Raw genomic sequence first — 21,537 nt, 5'->3', positions numbered from 1 at the left:
CACATACTTAGCATTACTTTAAATTAAAGTTATTGATGTCTTATAAAAAAATATAGATTTATCTGATTTTTTAAAAAGTTTTTATAATTATGGTTTAAAATAAACTTACCTTAGTGAGCAGGGTTTTTAACAGTAAAATGTTTTTAAAATTGAATTTTATTATGTTTTTGTGTGTTTTAAAACACTTACGCCTGTAAAAGTAGGCTATGCGCCTGCTTTTATCAGGTGCAAGGGTTTTGAGGACATTTGCTGGGCAAGATATGGGTAAATATAGCAATCTTGCCCTTGCGAATGTCCTCGCTCCCGAGATGCGGAGGATCTGTCAAGCTCCAGCCTGATAGATCAGAAAAATCGGTTTTCAGCGCATGCGTATTGTGCGTTGAAAACGGCTTTTATGATCCCAGGATTTCCAGGCCATTATGAATGAGCATATGCTTTACCTGGATTGGCTGCCCAGTGCCATGTGACTCCAGCTCCAGCATATGGACGTCCTGACGTGCACGTGCTCTGTGCACAGGGAGAGGAGGCCTCAGGACCGGGAGCGCTGGTGGGCGCAGCAGGAAAAGGTAGGTGCGGATCTTTTTAACCATTTTCTGTCAAGCGCCCGCGGGAAACAGAGCAGCGGGATTTCAAGGCCATTATTTCCAGATAGAATTTATAAATGAGATCGCGTCCAACATTTGAAACTACTGTACGGTAATGATTTGTTTGAAATCAGGTCTAGGTTCCATAATAGGCAAAAACATTAAAGGGTTGATAGAATTATATCCTTCAGTTTTGTGCCAATGGAAGTCTGGATCTGGACTTGCTTTAAAAATCTCGAGCCAAAAATTAACTTTTTGACAACCTTCCCCCACAGGTGGCAAATTTTGGAGCCAGGAGCTGGATTATCTTTATCAATGTTACATGTCTACATTTCAAATAGTGTGTACCTAAATGACTGCTATGTCTGGTTTGAGACATGTGGGTTTATTTTAGCAACAATGTTTTCACGTTGTCTTTTTTATTAAATTGGAAATGAACATGCCCTGAAAGGCAAGGAGCTCTGCACGTACTTCTTGTTATTTCTGCTTTGTCCTGGGTCTATTACATTAAAAGTATTCAGCGGGGTGCCTCTGTGTGTATGTGTGTTTTTTTAATGTATGTAGTGTAGCTTACTGGGAAAGATTAAATTTTTAAACAAAATAATCAACTGCAGTGTAGGATATGAAGATTCAGCCCAACCAGCAATGACCCCGCGACACCCTTAAATCCCACAGGTGATGTTCTTAAGCGAATCACTTAGGAAAATACAATCCTTGGTCTTTTCAGAATAATAGCTTCTAAGTGCTTCATTAGTCTCATTGATTTGAAGTTGTATTAGAACAAATATAATTTGGTGCTCTTAACAAAACTCTTAACATAATAAAACATCCCAAGAAACTTCACATGAGCGATTATTAGACAAAATTTGACAAAAGCTTGGTCAAAGAGGTAGATTTTAATGTTTATTTATATTATGTGATAATGAATGTACAACATGATTGGACTAATTCTGCAATATATTGAGGATTCTTCCAGCTACTTTAAGATCTCAGTTTTCCCCTCTTGTTTAGTTATTAATATGCATGTACATATGGCTGCTAAAGCATGCATATTCAATGCTTCTATTTTTCCCTGCAGTTATGGAAAATCTGCACAAGTATGTGTATTGATGAAGGTCAAAATATTAAAATAAATCCAGTTGGAATGTCAGCATGCAGCACATTGGAATATGAGAAACATAGCTTTAATTTCTTCTACGAGTGTGTGGAAGTGGAGACTATGAGGTTTTAGCAATCCACCCCCAGACTGATTGCATATGATACAACAGAGCTCCCATTATTATCAATAAGAATACTACACAGTGATTGGTGGTCCAGGCCCACGTGATTCCAGCATATGCGTATCTACCTCGAAGACATGTTGCCATGCGCTGCACAGTGAATGAAGGCCTCCGACCAGGATCTTATGTTCCTCCAGGACCACCGGGTATTTTTGTAGATTTTTTTCGGTTCTGAAGCATTCGTCTGAAGCAATTTTTGGCCCAATATGTTAAAGTAAGGACTGTGTGCATCGTGCCAAAATATTCTTAGCTTTAATTTTAACTCTGCAACAATCACATAATTATGGAATCATAAAATGATATAGCACAGAAGTTGGCCATTCAGTCCATCATGCCTGTGCCGGCTCTTTTAAAGAACTATCCAATTAGTCCCACTCCAGTGCTCCTGCACCATATTTCTGAAAATTTCCCCCCTTCAAGTATTTATCCAATTCCGTTTTCAAAGTTATTATTGAATCTGTTTCCACCACCTTTTCAAGCAGTGCATTACAGATTATAACAACTCGCTGTGTAAAAATATTTTCCTCATGTCGCCTCTGGCTCTTTTGGCAATTACCTCAAATCTGTGTCCTCTGATTACTGACCCTTCTGCCAATGGAAACAGCTTCTCCTATTTAGTCTATCAAAACCCTTCATGATTTTGAACACCTTTATCAAATCTCCCCTTAACTTTCTCTGCTCGAATGAGACCAACAGCAGTTTCCTCAGAAGCAGTTAACATTCTAGTAAATCTCTTCTGCAGCCTCTCTAAGGCTTTGACATCCTTCCTATAGTGTGGTGCTCAGAATTGGCCACAAAACTACAGCTGGAGCTAAACTGGTGTTTTATGAAGGTTTAGCATAACTTCCTTGCTATTCCTCTATTGCTAAAAGCAAGTCCATATGCTTATTTAACAACCTTCTTCACGTATCCTGCCACCTTCAAAGATTTGTGTATATATAGCCCCAGGTCTATTTGTTTCTGCGCCCTCTTTAAAATTGTACCATATAGTTTATATTGCCTCTCCTCATTGCCTCTTGCTACCAAAATGAATCAATTTTCTGTGTTAAATTTCATCTGCCATGTATCTGCCCATTTTATAAGTCTGTCTATGTCGTCGTGGAATCTGTTACTATCCTCCTCGCTGCTTACAAATTTCTGAGTTTCTTGTCATCTGCAAAGTTTGAAATAATGTCCTGTACGCCCAAGACCAGGTCATTAATATATATCAAAAAGAGCAGTTGTCCTAACACCAACTCTTGGAGGACACCACTGTACACTTCAGTCTGAAAAACAATCATTTACCATAATTCTCTTCTTTCTGTCCCTTTGCCAATTATGTATCCATGCACCCACTACCCCTTTAATCGCATGAGCTTTAATTTTGATACGACAAGTCTTTTGGATCCAAATTTGGCCAGTATAGATTTCTGGCGCACTCACCAGAGGTGCACCACTTTTGTAGAACTCCAAGGGCGGCAAAAGTCTTCGGGCCGAGTTTGGCCGCTCCTCAGCCTCTCCTCCATGGTGGCATAGCGTGGCAACTGGATTCGGGGGCGGAGCCATGTCCCGGCACTGAAAACAGTGCCGGGACCTCTGCACATGTGTGCTAGAGTGCGCGCGCATGCGCAGTAGCTCCTAGCCCCCAGAATCCGAGAGTGTATAATACAGGCTGTGTGGGAGGGGCCGACGCTCGCCACTCCTATCCCGGGCCGAGTGGCCTGCCGCACAGGCCGGCCGCTGCCTTCCCGCACTGAGAGCTACAAGAAACAGGTTGGTGGGAGGAAGAGTTTTGATCAGTGTGTGGGGGGGGGGGAAGAGTTTTGATCCGGCGGTGGGTGGGGTGGTTGGGGGGGGAAGAAAATAATCTTCAAAGATTTTCTGGTACTTTAATATCCAACTATCTTTACTAAAAATATACTTAAGAACATAAGAACATAAGAATTAGGAACAGGAGCAAGAGTAGGCCATCTAGCCTCTCGAGCCTGCTCCGCCATTCAATAAGATCACGGCTGATCTGGCCGTGGACTCAGCTCCACTTACCCGCCCGCTCCCCATAACCCTTAATTCCCTTATTGGTTAAAAATCTATCTATCTGTGATTTGAATACATTCAATGAGCTAGCCTCAACTGCTTCCTTGGGCAGAGAATTCCACAGAATCACAACCCTCTGGGAGAAGAAATTCCTTCTCAACTCGGTTTTAAATTGGCTCCCCCATATTTTGAGGCTGTGCCCCCTAGTTCTAGTCTCCCCGACCAGTGGAAACTCTCTGCCTCTATCTTGTCTATCCCTTTCATGATTGTAAATGTTTCTATAAGATCACCCCTCATCCTTCTGAACTCCAACGAGTAAAGACCCAGTCTACTCAATCTATCATCATAAGGTAACCCCCTCATCTCCGGAATCAGCCTAGTGCATCGTCTCTCTACCCCCTCCAAAGCCAGTATATCCTTCCTTAAGTAAGGCGACCAAAACTGCACGCAGTGCTCCAGGTGCGGCCTCACCTATACCCTATACAGTTGCAGCAGGACCTCCCTGCTTTTGTACTCCATCCCTCTCGCAATGAAGGCCAACATTCCATTCGCCTTCCTGATTACCTGCTGCACCTGCAAACTAACTTTTTGGGATTCATGCACAAGGACCCCCAGGTCCCTCTGCACCTCAGCATGTTGTAATTTCTCCCCATTCAAATAATATTCCCTTTTACTATTTTTTTTCCCAAGGTGAATGACCTCACACTTTCCAACATTGTATTCCATCTGCCAAACCTTAGCCCATTTGCTTAACCTATCCAAATCTCTTTGCAGCCTCTCTTTGTCCTCTACACAACCCGCTTTCCTATTAATCTTTGTGTCATCTGCAAATTTTGTTGCACTACACTCTGTCCCCTCTTCCAGGTCATCTATGTATATTGTAAACAGTTATGGTCCCAGCACCGATCCCTGTGGCACACCACTAACCACCGATTTCCAACCCGACAAGGACCTATTTATCCCGACTCTCTGCTTTCTGTTAGCCAGCCAATTCTCTATCCATGCTAATACATTTCCACTGACTCCGCATACCTCTATCTTCTGCAGTAACCTTTTGTGTGGCACCTTATCGAATGCCTTTTGGAAATCTAAATACACCACATCCGTCGGTACACCTCTATCCACCATGCTCGTTATATCCTCAAAGAATTCCAGTAAATTAGTTCAACATGATTTCCCCTTCATGAATCCATGTTGCGTCTGCTTGATTGCACTATTCCTATCTAGATGTCCCGCCATTTCTTCCTTAATGATAGTTTCAAGCATTTTCCCCACTTAGTTTAATCAGGCTGATAGCATCGACACCCTGTCCAGTATCGCTGCTTGGGATTTAAAAAAAACTAGCATTCCTTCCATAACACTGTCATTTGGAGGCTACCTGCGCTGATCTCTTAATTCACCGCAAGGTTTTTCAGAACGTACGAAAGTGGCCACTTACTCTAGCCTAACTTAGTTTGGAGTAAGTTTTAGCTGGCTAAACTTGCTTAAATGGCCAAAACAGGCGTAAGTGGCTGGTAACGCCCCCTTTTGAAAAAAAAAACTGAACTAAAAAAAAACTGACTAACTCACTTGCACTGGAGCAACTTAAATGGGGAGAATTGCGATTTTTAAGTTACTCCAAAAAAATCTAGTTGCTCCAAAAAAAACGGAGCAACTCCTGGGGAAACTTGGGCCCATTTTATGTGGTACTTTTTACAATTAAAAGTGTGTGTGATCTGCTCTGCCAAATTATCACCCTGGCAATGTAAACAAAAATCTATCTCTAGAGATCTCTAAACTTCTTTTTGCTGGTGTCATGCCAAGGTGGTTTGTGTGTTGTTTATAGGATGGTCGATCTCGTGGACTTCAGTTTAACAATGGTATTATGCATTTCTGGGCTTAACTTATTTACAAGGAAAATTAATCAAACCCAGACACAGGTAAAATTAAACAATCAAAGTCACAAATTCATGTAGGTAAATCCATTGCAGATGCCTTCCTGTAGGAGAACGAAAAATAAAAATGATTTTCCTCTCTGACTTCCTGCTGGGTGGCTGACAGTTGCAGCATGTAATTAACCAAGTCTTTGTGTTTATGCAAACACCCGTATTTCGAATATCTTGCAGTGGCAAATTTTCCTAGATCCAACTGTGACACGTTAGTTGATTTGGATGTCTCTATTGCGGTTGCTGGAATCTTGTTCCCATGGTTTGGTGGTCACTGCAACAGATCTCATTTCTGAGATTCCTGGTTTCCGAATTCACACTCGGGGTTTGGGTTTGTCTTTGCTGGTATGCACCTTTGCAGTGTATTTTGATCTCGAATATTTAAATTAGATTACTGGAGAACCTTTTTGTTATGATTGCATGCTCTCCCCTTGGTTCTGACATACGAACATCTTTGGGAATATGCCTTTTCGGCAAAAACTGAATGTTTCCACAACAAACGTCTGTGATTTTTTTTTCTTCTGCATAATTTTGTTGGTGATTTCTGTTCCTCTTGATACACTGTGCATGACTGTACAACCTACTAAATGTCTCTAATCATGCTTGGCCAGAAGACTAGGGGTAGATTTTTATCTTCACCACCTGGGCGGTAACCTAATGGGGCAGATTCTTTATCGAACCTGGCTGATTTAAATTCTATTGATTGCAATGCAACGAAAATTAGGCGGATTTTGTGATCTGCCTCGCCAGATTATCACCCAGGCAATGTAAACATAAATCTATTCCTAGATCTCTAACCTTCCTTTTGGGTTGTGTCATGCCAAGGTGGTTTATGTGTGTTGTTTATAAGATGGCGGGTCACGTAGACTTCAGTGTAACAATGTTATTGTGCATTTGAGGGCCGAACTTATTTACTAGGAAAACTAATTGAACCCAGTGACAGGTAAAATTAAACAATCAGAGACACAGATTCAGGCAGGTAAATCCATTGCAGAATCCTTACTGTGGAGCTGTGCCACGCCTATGGAGGGAGGGGTTCAACTCATTATCCTGGCCTTCGCCCCTTCCATGGGTTAGATGCACACCCAGCAGTGGCCAATCACCTGGAGCGGTGTTATGCTGGGATGGAGGGGTAGCAGCAGGAGAAAAGCTATAGGCATTAGTAACTGGCTGATATGCACCTGACCAATGGCACTGGAGCTTCTAGTTCATGCTGGAGAGCAGTAGCCAGAAGTTCCCAAGGCCTAAAAATTATATTGGGTTGGGGCATTGGGACCGTGGAGAACTAAATACCTTACAGTAATCTTTGTACTTCGGTGTGATTGTGGGATCCCTATACTCCTTCCTGTCCTTCAAGGGTGGAGGGGAGGGCGGGGGGGCAAGGTCCCAGCACAAGCCTCATCACCAGGTTTCTTTGTGCACTCTTCCATTTTGAAGCCCCACAGGTGCATAGAAGGAAAGTGAGGTTTGAGGCCAGGAGTGGCCCTTCCTCCTTCACTATCATGCTTATTTTGAGCCTGCATCTACTGCAAGCTCAAGCCCATTTGAATTGATTAAAGGAAGCCTCAGAAATCCTTGGGCATTATAGTTGCAGCATAGGATTGATGTAATTGAGCGTGCTTCCTGGTTGTAAATCAAAAGCATCAATAGCATGGGAGACAACTGCATCACCTTTTCTCTCAGCCACATTCCTCTAGGAAAGGGGCCTATGGTGTGGTCAGCAGGATGAAACAAAATAGGGTGTACATCTACATATGAAAACTTGCCCTCAAGGAAATAAAAAATTGGGTTTCAACAGTATTCAAAATGGCCATGTTAGGTTTACCATTGGAAGTGGTCCCTGAGGATGAGGTAGCCATTAAAACTCAGGCCAAAATAACTGATCTACATTGTCACAAAAGGTGTTGCAGATCAGCAAATCTGTCCTTTGACCAAGCTACCTGGACTCGTCACTTTTGCCTGTTAAAACACTCTGCAAATTGGTCCAGGCAGTGCTGCAACATCATCTTAACTCATACCTATCTGCAGCAGGGTACCCTGACTGAGGCAGCAAAACAGTGCAGCAGGATAACATGACTGAGACAGCAGAACAGTGCATCAGTGCATCATGACCCATTCTGATGTTGGGCACCCAACTTTAAATAGATATTGATGCACTGGAGCAAGTTCAGAGATAAACAACAAGAGTATTCATGGACTTAAAGCTCTAAGTTATAACAGAAGATTATAGAAGTGGGGAAGGTTTTTCAAATGCTGAGAGGCATAGATGGTGTTGATAGAAACAGGCTATTTAATGTAGGCTATGAAGTGATAACTAGAGGGCCTGGGTTTATACTTGACAAGCCTCAAGTCAAAATAGAGATTTCAGAAAAAGTTGACTCGTTGTCGAGTTGTGAATATGTGGAGTAGACTCCCAACAAAAGCAATAGATCGCGTGTTGATTACTGTGTATGTTCAGTCTTCCACGTCCCTTTCTGCAGATCACAGTCTCCCAAGTATAATCGCCACATCCTAGTCACTTGTTGTCTTTGCTCAGGCTCCCAGTCCCACCTATAACAGTAGTAGCAGTGTGTGGAACAGTCAGCATGGATTAAAATGGGGAGCTGCAATAGCTGATGTGGAGTCTTATCTGTGGGTTAGATATATTTTTCAGGTTTTTGGTTGGAAAATAATGAGTTTTCCCATGCTTGGGTCACATATATGGTAACTTCTTCAGAAACAGAACTGACTAACTGTCTGTTTAGCGCAGGATTGGAAAGTATAGCAATAAGTACAGGTTGAGACGATCAAGTATTTCACAGGATTGGATTTTTTGCTGCTATCAGTGGGGGCAGCATGTGAGTGGTTTCTATGGAGGATAACTGGTCAGGGTTGACTAGTTATAGGGTTGACAGCTATAGTGATGGAAGTCCTTTGATTGCCTTTGGGTATTATGAAGCACTTACGCACAATTTTCCCGTGGGAAATTAAATGGAGTCCACAGTAATGTCCGTGATAGAGAGGACTGCACTTGGTCTGTGGAAGAGGTGGGCTTACTGGGTCAATGGCCTTTTCTCATTCCATGCATCCTTAAGTCATCTTATGGCTAACATTTGGAAAAATGACCATACCACAACCCCACCTCCAAATTAACATTTTTAAAAACACAAAGGAGATTTTTTTTGATCTCTGACAGATTAAATGGATTTGCTTTGGATTGCTTTTTCCACTGTTTATTTTGGAATATTCCCATATTCTCTGCCTGTACGATAGCAACTTACCATAAGATTGTAGCCAGAATGGATATTGTATGATTTCCGCATCACCCCAACTGATCTTAGCAGGAGTATGGGAGAGGTGCCACATACTTCCTATTGGATTATTAAAAATAAAAGAACATCAGGCAAGGATGGACTGAAGCCACAACATTCCCACTACTTCAATTAAAATCTATTGCCTAAAAATAACTGTTTGCAATATCAGCATATAAACACTTCATGCATTCATAGGATGTTCCTCTATGTGCTATTTTAAAAGTGGTGTTAACCCCACGTATTTTCCCTCTGTAAAAATGGAGAACAGAGAAACATTGTATGAATGCATTAAAAGCTAATATTACAAAAAATTATTCTGTGCTTGTATTATGAAGAAAATTTTGAGCAATTACCTCAATCCCCCTTGCCAATGGCAAAACATGTGGTACCAGTCTGTGCGGGCAAAATCTAGTAGCGCTGTATTTGGGGCACTAGGTTTCATCTGTTTGAATATTTAGCACCCGGTGAGATAGGCTGCAAAATTGTGGGAAATTGGGCACTTTTCCCTCAGAAATGCAGGGAGGCAGTATCTGAGCCACTAATGGCATCAGTGAGGCGCTGCTAGGGCACTATTACCGGGCTTGCACCCAATTTCAGCTGACTTTCATTCAGTGATAATCAGCCTGCTATTCATTCCAGTTCTTAAAGGGGATGTCATTTCAGGCAGCACCTGGTCATTCTCATTATTTCCGGAGATAACTGAGAGCTGCAAGGCAGGTCTGCAATGGCTGCGACAAGATTTCAGGTGCCTCTGTAAAACCCCTGCCCAATTCCGCAGATTTCTGAGCCGCACCCAGGCGGAATCTATTTTGCGTCCCATTAGCACCTCCTGGAAGCACTAATGGCTGTCGATAAAAGGGGCAATTTCTCCCCCTGTATCTTTTCCTTGTTCCTTAGGTCTGGTAATAGGAGACTACGGCCAGCGCTCAGGAAAAGAGTTCAGCCAGTTGGTGATCCGACTGAATCTCTGCTCAATACTTCACTTTTAACCTAAATGGCCAACTAAGTCCACTCAACAACTCATTGGGCACAGTTACTAATTATGTATTGTTTAAAATTTAATAATTTTATTGCTTTTAAGCTGCAAATATGATTGGCAGCTCTGCAGTGAACTCTTCAAAAACAAAGGCCTAGAATTTCAGGTTATTTGTACCTCCCTGCCTCTGGGGGGTGCTAATGAGGCACAAACCAATTTTCACCTGGGTGTGGTGAGGCTAAATTCCGTGAGACAACATCATCACCGTGCGCAGCACCCCATTCGCGCCTCAGACCCTAAATTGGGTATCGCTCCCTGAAGCTGTACCAGGCGATACCAGCAACAGCTTCAGGGACTTGAACCTGGCAGCAGGCCACTCGCGCGGTGATAGTTAGAGAGGTGCAGTGCTTATTAAAAAGAGGCCGGATTTTTTATTGCACCCTGTTGCGCTTTGAACGTGGGGTCCATGCCACGATTGATCAGCCCAGCATTCTGCTTGAGTGCCGGGCTGTTGGCATGGCACCCGTGCTCCCCGGTGGTCCAGGTAGGCCCATTTTAAAATACAGAGTTTGCAGCTTGGGCCCATCCCTTTAATTAAGGAAAGAGTCCCTCCTACTCGGCAGCACTGTGCGGCCTGGTGCATAGTGCTGCGCCCTGCTCCCCACGCGTCGGCCCCCCTAGTGCCCCAGAAAGGAACTGGAGTGCATTATTTTGTGCTCCACTTCCTTTCGGGGGCGGTAACCCCAATGTCTCGTGAGAGATGAGACTTCTGCGCCTAGCGCAAAGTCTCACACCTCGCGAGTGTTTCGCAATGGAATTTTTCCCCCAAAAGGTTGGCTATGGATGGAATGTTTTCTCAATGAGCAATTATTCATTTGAATTTTTATACGCCATCAAAAAAGACAAAAATATGACTTTTGATATAGGAGTACTTCTTTTGGCAAGAGCAACAGTAACCTCCCTGCTGCTTGCGCTGCATTCACACTGTTTTGTAAATGCTAAGAGAACAGGAAATGTAGAACAGGATTGCCCAGGTTGCAGTGAAAAAGCAGTGTGGGCGTATTTTCAACTGGTTTCTAAAAATGCTTGCCATCAAACTTGATCCTGTAGTTCAACATTAAAACAGAATGAGGGTATAATCATTTGAAATAATTACCAGTTGACCTGAGCAAATGTATTTTTTATATTTTTTATTTCAAAGGCAGCTAACAGTGGGAAATGGTGTTGAGTGTAGAGCGAGTGGAAGCCTAAGTTGTCAAATACTGGAAGCACTTGTTAAACGGTTTACAGAATTACAGAAAAGAGTCATAGGGACAAAAATATGAAACTGACTGAAACATGGTCGCTATAACGGCTTGGGAAGCGTTTATGAGCAGCTATCTTTGAGTCCTAGTATCATCCTTGTAATCTTTTTTCACCTTCTCCAATGCCTTTATATCCTGTTTTGTGACGTTCGTGTACAGCTTTGCATTGTAAAAGTCTACACAAAATTGCTTTATCTAAAGGTCTTGTCGTTTATTATCGTAGGACCTTTGCTACTTTTAAAATATAATAAATACTTGGGTAAAGATATCAAACACAGGATCTCCTGGTTTGTAGATGATACCAAAATAGGATGCAGAGAAAATACTGAGGAAGAATGCAATGAAATTTCAAAGAATTTACAACATGGAAATTCAGTTGCATGATATAAATGCATGAATACTTACATAGCAACATAGGAATGTTCAAGACTGGAACAGACTGAATGTTCAAGACTGAGGTCCATCTGTCTGGTCCCAATGTCTAGGAACTATCGTATCTCAAATTGGCTGCCACCATTGCCTACAAGATAAGTGATTACACTTCAAAAGTAATTTAATGACTGTGAAGCCCTTTTGGATGTCCTGAGGACGTGAAAAGTGCTATATAAATTCAAGGTCTGTTCTTTCTTTATCTCTCATACACTGTTATAGAATTCCTACTCCCTTGAATTTTCTAATACAATCAATCTTCATTCCATACATTCACTTCTCTCTACATAAAGTAAAGTTTTAATAATCTTTTCACCCTCCCTCTTTTGGTTTTTAAGCTATGTCCTCGTGTTGCTTAGCACGTTCATATTTTTTTTGTATCTGGTATTTTATTAGAGGTTGGTTTATTTTAATATTTATTTGAAATGTGTTAACACCTCTGCTAAAATTCTATTCATACAATAATATCATACAGTATAATTTCCAGGCTCAGATCACTTAGTTGACAGGTGGTAAATACAGTTCCATGTGAATAAGTGTACAATAATTAATTTGACAGCAAGGAACCAAACGAGGGAGCGTGCTTGAAATAGAACAGCCACACAGCGTACCACTACTGCCTAAACTCTTACCATGCTTCTGGCATCACTCGACTCCTATTGGACCTCGAACCCATATACTCTCCATTGCAAAGACTGCCCAACTCTACCTCGATAACATTGTCTGCCTCTGCCCCTGCCTCAACCCATCTGCCACTGCAACCTTCATCCATACCTTTGTCACCACCAGATTCGACTATTCCAATGTTCTCTTAGCCAGTCTCCCATTCTCCACTTCCCGCAAACTTCAACTCATCCAAAACTCTGCTGTCTGTATCACATCCTACACCAAGTCCCGCTCACTTATTAACCCGTCAATGCTGACCCACATTGGGTCTCATTCACTAATGCCTCAAATTTAAATTCCCATCCTCGTGTTTAAAATTCCTTCATGGCATTACCCCTCCCTATCCCTGTAACTTCCTCCAGCCCTACAACAACCCACTCCCGAACTCTATGTTATGCTGACTCTGGCCTTTTCTGCAACCTCTCCCTTCACCCACCTATTGTCAGCTGTACCTGTAGCTGTCTTGTCCCCATGCTCTGGAATTACTTCCATAAACCCATCTGCATCTCTATTTCTCTCTCTTCCTTTAAGACTCTTTTAAAACCCACCTCATTAACCAAACCTTTGGTCACCCCTCCTAATATCATTGCCGTATCATCCATTTTTTGTCTGATCATACCTCTGTGAAGTGTCTTGGGATATCTTTCTACATTAAAGGTGCTACATGAATACACAGTTTTACTGGTGTAGGCATGATTTTCCCAATGTTCTGCTATTGGTCTGCCAGCATCCATCCTGCATAAACTCCAAGAGCTAGAACCTCCACTTTTGAGCTTATCGCCCAAAAATGGGCGTTATTTCCGGCGTGGGTGGTAAAAAAGGGTTTTCAGATCGCCGGCTTCTTGCCCATTCTCAAAACATGTAGTTTACAGTTTTGAAAATGGGAATTACCGTGAGCGATATCAAGTGGGCGGTAGCATTACATTTTTTTGACCTTCTGCCATAAAGTGTGGCCGTCCTTAGCAATGGCATGGCAACGCTCGATTCCTGCAATTCTGGAGATCAAGGGTCACCATGACATGCGCAAAAGAGGAGAGAGAGGGAGCTCAGAGGGACTGAAGGCATGGCTGGGTGTGGTGTGGCTGCTTTGGGAGGAAGGAGGGAGACTTTAGAGCTTCGCAGCAAGTAGGCAAACAAAAAGTAGCTGTTAACAGCCACATATTTGACTGAATTTGCCCTATAATGGAGAGAGAGAAGGAGGCATCACAGCAAGCTGTGGAGACTGACGCTGGAGAGAGCAGTGAGGTGCAAGAAGAGCACTCTGGAGGCCGCAAAAGAGCCAGGAGGTTCTCAGATGAGGCAAATGCTTCCCTCCTGCAGGAGGTCGAGTCACGCTGGGGTAATTTGACACAGGAAGAGTGTAGGAAGCCCACCCCAAAGGCCTACCAGAGAATATGGACCGAGATAGCAGAGGTGGTCTCGTCGGCGCAGAGCCCGCGGAGGTCTCGTGGACGCGGCAGGTCTGTTCCATGAGCATGACATGACAGCGGAGAGATGGTACAGTTGTCCAGGAGGACTGTAAACATTGGTTACCAGCTCATCGAAGCTTTGGGGGGCATTTCCCAACACCTGGCCACCATGACCAAGTACATTCCGCGTATGGCGGAGTCCCTGGATGCGATAGCCAGGAACACAACTGCCGCAGCCCTCCCAGTGGTCCCAGAGTGCAGCACTCCACCCCTATGTTCCGCACCACCACTGCGAACAATAGATGAAAGCAAGGACCAAAATCCTGCTTATTCATCACAGAATGTTGCCCACTCAGCACCTCCCGCTCCCATACCCGTGCAACCAATGCATCTGCCTTCATCCCCCCCCAATGAGGCACCGCCTGAGGAGCTCCTCGGCCAGGCGCCATGGAGCGAGGAGGGGAAGGGGTAGAGGTGGGGAGAAGAAAGTGAGGGGAAAGGAAAGTGAGGTGCATGTGCGCAGGTAATGGTTGTGTTATATCTACATCTGGGTGTATGCAATTTGTTGCAATGTATGGGGGCTGGGGACCACGCTCCTGCTTTGCCTTTGTATTCTGTGTTGCTGGACATGTTGAACATGTGATTGATGTCAATGGTGGAAAAAGCAGTGTGTGGGTGGGGGTTGGCTGTGATACTTATGATTTCAGACCAATGTTGGTCTTAAACTTTTGATATTGAACATAACCTTGTTGTGCATTGTCTCAGATAGCTGGACCATTATACACTGGTGATCCCTTACCATGAAAGGGTTAAATACAACTTAACATCAATCAACGTAAACTGTAACTGGCATCAAGATGATGGGCACCATTGATGTTTGAGCTGCACACACAGCAATGTGTCAGCGTTGTTACTCACATCAGCGCACTTTCAGTCAAATCTTTCCGATATCTGCTCCTCACGTAAGAGTAGGATTTAACAAATGCCAGCCACACTGCTGGCATTTGTTCCAATTAGATCCACTTATTGTGGGTGGTTTTTTGAGCAAGCGATATTGTGGGTGATATGTGTGCGAGGTGGTGAAATTAAAGATGGCCGATCTCCATGGCCGCTAGTTTGGGTAAATGTGCTCTTTACGACAAAAAACAGTCGCCGGGCGATAATATTGAATCTCGGCATTAATTCTGTGCGGAAAGTAATGCTGGGCGATATTATGGGCGTTGAATTCGCCCATTCTGCTGATTCCGCCCCAAAAAGTGGGCGGGCGGTGAGATTTTTCCAAGTTTTAAGCCCATTGGGAAAATAACGCTCGGCGATAAGTTTCCTAAAAAAGCCCGTCAGTTTCCATTTTGAGCCAGAATGGGTGATATATGGGCGTTATATGTCAATTCAGCAGTAAAATGGGTGTTAAATGGGCGTTAAGCATGCAACAAAAGTGGAGGTTCTAGCCCCTACTCTTCAAAAATTGCCCACCCAAATTTTATCCCACAGTAACTCCTGCTCACCCATCACCAACCTCTCACTGACCTACACTGTGTCTGTCCCCCAAAACACTGAATTTCAAATCCTCATCTTCAATTTAAAATCCCTCCACAGCCTCACCCCAACCTCCTTCAGTCTTATGTCTCTTCCAATCCTCCGATGCTGGCCTGTGCATCCCCTTCCCTTTGCTCCACCATTGCAGATAGACCTTCCTGTGAAACTGATCCCAATATCTGGAAATCCCTCCTTAAACCTTCCATTGATGTATTTCTCTCTCCATTTTTGAAAAACTACTTCAAACCCAACTGTTCAAACAAACTTTCAGTCATCTCCCTTAACTCTCCTCCTCCGCTTCGACATCTGTTCCTCTTTATTTCTTGTGTTAAGCACCTTGGAACATTATTCTGCATTAAAGGCACATTATAAATGTAAAGTCCTTAGACAATACCACAAATCCACACGAGGCACATTCTATGGACAAGGTCACTCCATGACCTGAACCTTTATTCACAGGACCAAGAAGTGATGAGCCTGCCTGGGACCTCCCTTTATATACCTGGATGACCAGGTGAGGAGTGTCTCCCACAAGTTCACCCCCTGTGGTCAAGGTGTGCACTTCTTATGTATATACAGTATTGCAGTGTTGTTACATAAAGGTTACATACATGACAATAAATATAATTTGTTGTTGTTGAAAGAGGGATATTACACACAAGACCACTGGTTTAAGGTAACTGAATAAACCAAATCCCACTTTTATTATAGGGGATTCATAGGATTTTAGGAGTTTCTGAGGGTTTTCACTATTTCCATCCATTTTTCCATGAAAACTACAAATCAGTGACTTTGATTATGAATCAATCTGTGAAACTGTCAGTTCATGCTTGGCTGCAGTGATAAAGGAAAATAAAGGCACCAGGTTTGTATTAGTGGAAAGATGGAGTAATAAGTCAAAGGATGTTGTAATGCTACTGTTTAATGCACGTGTCAGAGAGTATCTGCAGTATTTTGTGCAGTTCTTGTCACCTAATTATGGAAAATATATTATTGGTATTAAGAGGACCAATGGAGCTGATGCCAGATATTAGGAATGACAAAAGTATAATTGAGTTTGGTTTGTTTTCTTCAGAAAGGAAAAAACTTTGATTTGATCTCGTTGACATTTTAAAGGTTATGAGGGACATTGACAACGCTGATCAGACTAATTGTTCACTATGGTGAAATGTTCAAATACCAAGATACATAGTTAGGAGTGAGAAGGGGATTCAAAATGATCCTTCAGTGATTATAATCCTAACCATGTCATTTTGTAATACAGCAAATGGAGGCCAATCTCAAGGCAGAGACTTGGGAGTAGGTCATATGGCCCAACTATGGCTGAGGAATAGGGCAAAAAAGTAAGGGAAGAAAAATACAAACAGAAGTATCACCCCTGTTCATGTCGACAGTCCTGTGTATTTATTAATCCAAATAAAAGTATTTTTATTTATATACTATTTAAAATTTGCCTAATGAGCTTCCAGCAATTTTGCAGAACACATAGGGGATGAAATTGCTGGGATTGGAGCGCATTATTTCGATTGTATATTTTTTTTGCCCCGGTAAGGGAAGCTCCGGCCCTGCCATGGAATTGGCCTCTTTGAGGAAGAAAAATGTTTCTTGCGCAAGCGAAGCGTTTGTGCGCTAATTCACGAGTACTCCATTCGCGCTGGCCGGCAGTACTAACTGGCCCTGCACAAAGGGGCAATTTTGGCCCTGTAGAATTATAGAATCATCAATAATACAGCACAGAAGAAGGCCATTTGTTCCATCAAGTCTGTGCTGGTTCCTTCGAAGAACAGTCCAGTTAGTCCCACTCGCCCGCTCTTTCCTCATATTCCTGCAATTTTCTCTCCTTCAAGTATTTATCCAATTTCCTTTTGAAGGCTGTTATTGAATCTGGATCCACCACCCTATCGGGCATTCCAAATCCTAACCACTCCTTGCGTAAAATGGTTTTCCTCGTGTCGCCTCCGGTCCCTCTGCCAATCACCTTAAATATTTAAAAATTCTTATTGAAATCTATTAAAATCATTGAGTATCAAATTATGTCGTAATTTTTCTCAGCTTATAAGGAAAACTTATATCTTTTTCCCCTCACAGACTAGAACATTAATCATATGTGAAGAGTGTGCAAATGCTGGCCTGTGAATTATGTTGCATCATGTTGTTGGATGTTCTAACTAGTTGAGCGATTGATTACTATCCTATAAATTTTAGAATGTTACCTGCAGACATACTTGACCTCAATCATCATCATAGGCAGTCTTTCAAAATCGAGAAAGACTTGCTTCCACTCTAAAAGTGAGTTCTTAGGTGACTAAACAGTCCAATACGGGAATTACATTCTCTGTCACAGGTGGGACAGTTGTTGAAGGAAAGGGTGGGTGGGGAGTCTGGTTTGCCGCATGCTCCTTCCGCTGCCTGCGCTTGTTTTCTGCATGCTCTCGGCGACGAGACTCGAAATGCTCAGCGCCCTCCTGGATGCACTTCCTCCACTTAGAGCGGTCTTTGGCCAGGGACTCCCAGATGTCGGTGGGGACGTTGCACTTTATCAGGGAGACTTTGAGGGTGTCTTTGAAACGTTTCCTCTGCCCAGCTTGGGCTCGCTTGGCGTAGGAGTTCCGAGTAGAGTGCTTGCTTTGGGAGTCTTGTGTTAGGCATGCGAACAATGTGACCTGCCCAGCAGAGCTGGTCGAGCCAGCCAGGTCGAGGCTGACCTCCTTCTGTGATATGTTTTTATTTTTTAACTTCTTTTTTGGACCTTCAGAAATAATGGGAGGAATTTTAACCCCCCAAGATCGGGTGAGTTGGTGGGGGAGGGTTCAAATGTTTGATTTTTAGAATGGAAGCACAACCTGCCTTCAAATCGCCCACTTTCAGGTTTAACTGTGGCACATTTGGATGCCGGCGAGAAATTTACTCGCCAAAGTGGGGGATCTAATTGTTGCAGGTGGGCACGCAGTTATTGCTGTAATTAACGCCAAGAGGAGACGTTAATGAGATATTTATAAATTGGTTTCTACTTCACTCCAAGTTTAGTTTGAACAGCATCGGTTTCCCGGTGTTCGGGAACTGACCAAGGAAACGGAAGCGAGATTTAACATCAGTTCAAGTGGGTATTCATACTTGTCATTGCTCCATCTAAATAAAAGCTTACTCATTGTAGCTGCTGAATCAAATGTTTGGCAGAGTGCTTGTGTGGATACAGCTTTTTTTCAATCTTGGAGGCTTTCAAACTGACAACATTGGATGGGAGGTGCCTTGGATATGTTTGACAGCACATCAGAAGAGGAAGACCATCACCATCCACAGTAGTGATTATGTGCCATGGTGGAATCAGCACTAGCACGGGACAGAGATCCACAGGATGGAGGTGCACAGGACAGAGATCCACAGGATGGAGGTGCACAGGACAGAGATCCACAGGATGGAGGTGCACAGGACAGAGATCCACAGGATGGAGGTGCACAGGACAGAGATCCACAGGATGGAGGTGCACAGGACAGAGATCCACAGGATGGAGGTGCACAGGATAGAGATCCACAGGATGGAGGTGCACAGGACAGAGATCCACAGGATGGAGGTGCACAGGACAGAGATCCACAGGATGGAGGTGCACAGGACAGAGATCCACAGGATGGAGGTGCACAGGACAGAGATCCACAGGATGGAGGTGCACAGGACAGAGATCCACAGGATGAAGGTGCACAGGACAGAGATCCACAGGATGAAGGTGCACAGGACAGAGGTGCACAGGAGGAAGGTGCAATGGAGGAAATTGCACTGGAGTGAGTTGCACTGAAGGGAATTGCACTGGAGGGAGTTGCACTGGAGGGAGGTGCACTGGACAGAGGTGCACAAGAAGAAGATGCACAGGAGAGAGGTGCACAGGAGGGAGGTGCACAGGAGGGAGGCCGAGGTTGCAGGAAACACTACACATGTCACAGGGTTTACAAACAGAGGCTCTGCTTACTTGACATCTTGGAAGAGCTGAGGTTGACATGTCCGGTGGTGGCAGACATCTACAACCTCCTACAGGAAGACCTGCTCCCTGCTGGACCTGGTGGCCATGCTTTACCAGTGTCTGTGAAAGTAACCACCACCACATGTTCACCTGCGGATCCTTCCAGGGTGGTACCGGAGATATATCCAGGATCTCCAGTCGGTTACACATTAATGCATAAGGCAGATCACTGATGGATTGTTTGCCAGGGATGACCTTGTGTAAATTTCCCCTGTGATGAAAATAGCCAGAATGAGCGGGCACTTGGATTCTCCTCTCTGGCTGGATTCTCACAGGTATAGGGTGGCATCGATTAAACACACGTGGCAATCTGAGCACCACAGCAACCAGGATATTTTTTATAAAACGCTAGGAATACTCTTCCACCAATGAGCAACTGGTGTGCAACCACAGCAAGAGGTCCATGCAGGTGTGCGCCAGATTGCCTGGGAGCTGTCATGATGCATTCATACTGCGGCAGTCCAACAGCCCAGACCTTTTTGTTCCAGGAAGCAGACTTAAGGGCTGGCTTGTAGGAGATAAGAGATAGCCACTTCAGACTTGGCTCATGACACTTATGAGGAACCCCACCAATGAGGTGCAGAAGCACTACAACAAAAGGTATGTGACCACCAGGTGTATCATAGAGCAAGCCATTGGAATGTTGAAGATGCGCTTCAGGTGCTTAGTTAGATCTGGGGTGCCCTTCAGTACTCACCAATGAGGATGTACAGAATGATAATGGTGTGCTACTTCCTGCACAGCATTGCACAGCAGAGAGGATTGAAGGTGGAGGAGGACAAAGTAAGTTATAACTCATCTTTAGTTGAGGAGAATATAGAGGACCAGAGGAGGAGGATGAAGATGGGGCACCAGGGATGCCAGGGATGTTCTAATAATCGCAAAGGTTCACCGAGTGTGAAACTTAAGAAATGAAGTCCTGTGGTCCGCTCCCACCACCAGGACCACATCCAAAATTCTTCCTCCCCTTTGCACTAAACCACTCATCCACATTATGGGCCCAAGTTTCCACAAGAAAAAAAATGGGCGCCCCTCCGAGCTGGGCGCCCGTTTTTCGCGCCTAAAAGGGCGCCTAAAAAAATCCTCGGTATTCTCCACCTACTTACAGGTCCTGTGGCACTCGGCGCAGCCAGCACGAGCTGTGGGGGGGCGGAGCCAGGTCCCTGCGCTGAAAACAGTGCCGGGACCTCTGCACATGCACGCTACAGTCGGCACGCAAGTGCAGTAGCTCCAGGCGCCGAACTGTGTGGGAGGGGCCCGAAGCACGCAGCCCCTAGCCCTGGCCCAATGGCCTCACTGGGGCTGCGTGAATGAGGCTCCTCCCACGGCCAGCTCCTGCTCCCCGCCCGACCAGACCCGACACTCGCTCCCCCCCCCCCCACCGCTGACCAGACCCGACACCCGCTCCCCGCCCCCCCCCGACCCGAGACCCGACACCCGCTCCCCGCCCCCCCCGACCCGAGACCCGACACCCGCTCCCCCGCCCCGACCCGAGACCCGACACCCGCTCCCCCCCCGCCCTGACCCGAGACCCGACCCCGACCCGCTCCCCCCCCCCCCGACTGACCCGACCCGCGCTCCTGTTCCCCGACCCGACGCCCCCCCTCTCTCTCCCTCCCTCTCCCCCTCTCCCTCCCCCCTCTCTCTCTCTACCCCCCCTCCCTCCCCCCTCTCTCTCTCTCCCTCCCTCCCCTTTCTCTCTCTCCCCCCCTCTCTCTCTCTCCCTCCCTCCCCTCTCTCTCTCTCCCTCCCTCCCTCTCTATCTCCCTCCCCTCCCCTCTCCCTCCCTCCCTCTCTCTCTCTCTCTCTCCCCCTCCCGCTCAGCGGCACGAACGGCTGAAGAATTCTCCCTGGCTGAAGCACTTTCACACAGGTAGGAAGATGGTTTATTTAATCTTTTCTTAGCTTATAAATGTTTATTCAGGTTGGATTTATTTGTATAATATTTGTAGAAGTATAAATAAGGATTTATTGTCGAATTTAATGACTTCCCTCCCCCCCCCACCCCGTTCTGGACGCCTAATTTGTAACCTGCGCCTGATTTTTTAATGTGTAGAACAGGTTTTTTCAGTTCTACAAAAATCTTCACTGGCTCCATTCTACTTTAGTT

The sequence above is a fragment of the Pristiophorus japonicus genome, chromosome 7, assembly GCF_044704955.1.
Source record: "Pristiophorus japonicus isolate sPriJap1 chromosome 7, sPriJap1.hap1, whole genome shotgun sequence".
NCBI lineage: Eukaryota > Metazoa > Chordata > Chondrichthyes > Pristiophoridae > Pristiophorus > Pristiophorus japonicus.
The sequence above is the reverse complement of the archived record's forward strand: the minus strand, read 5'-3'. Positions refer to the sequence as shown.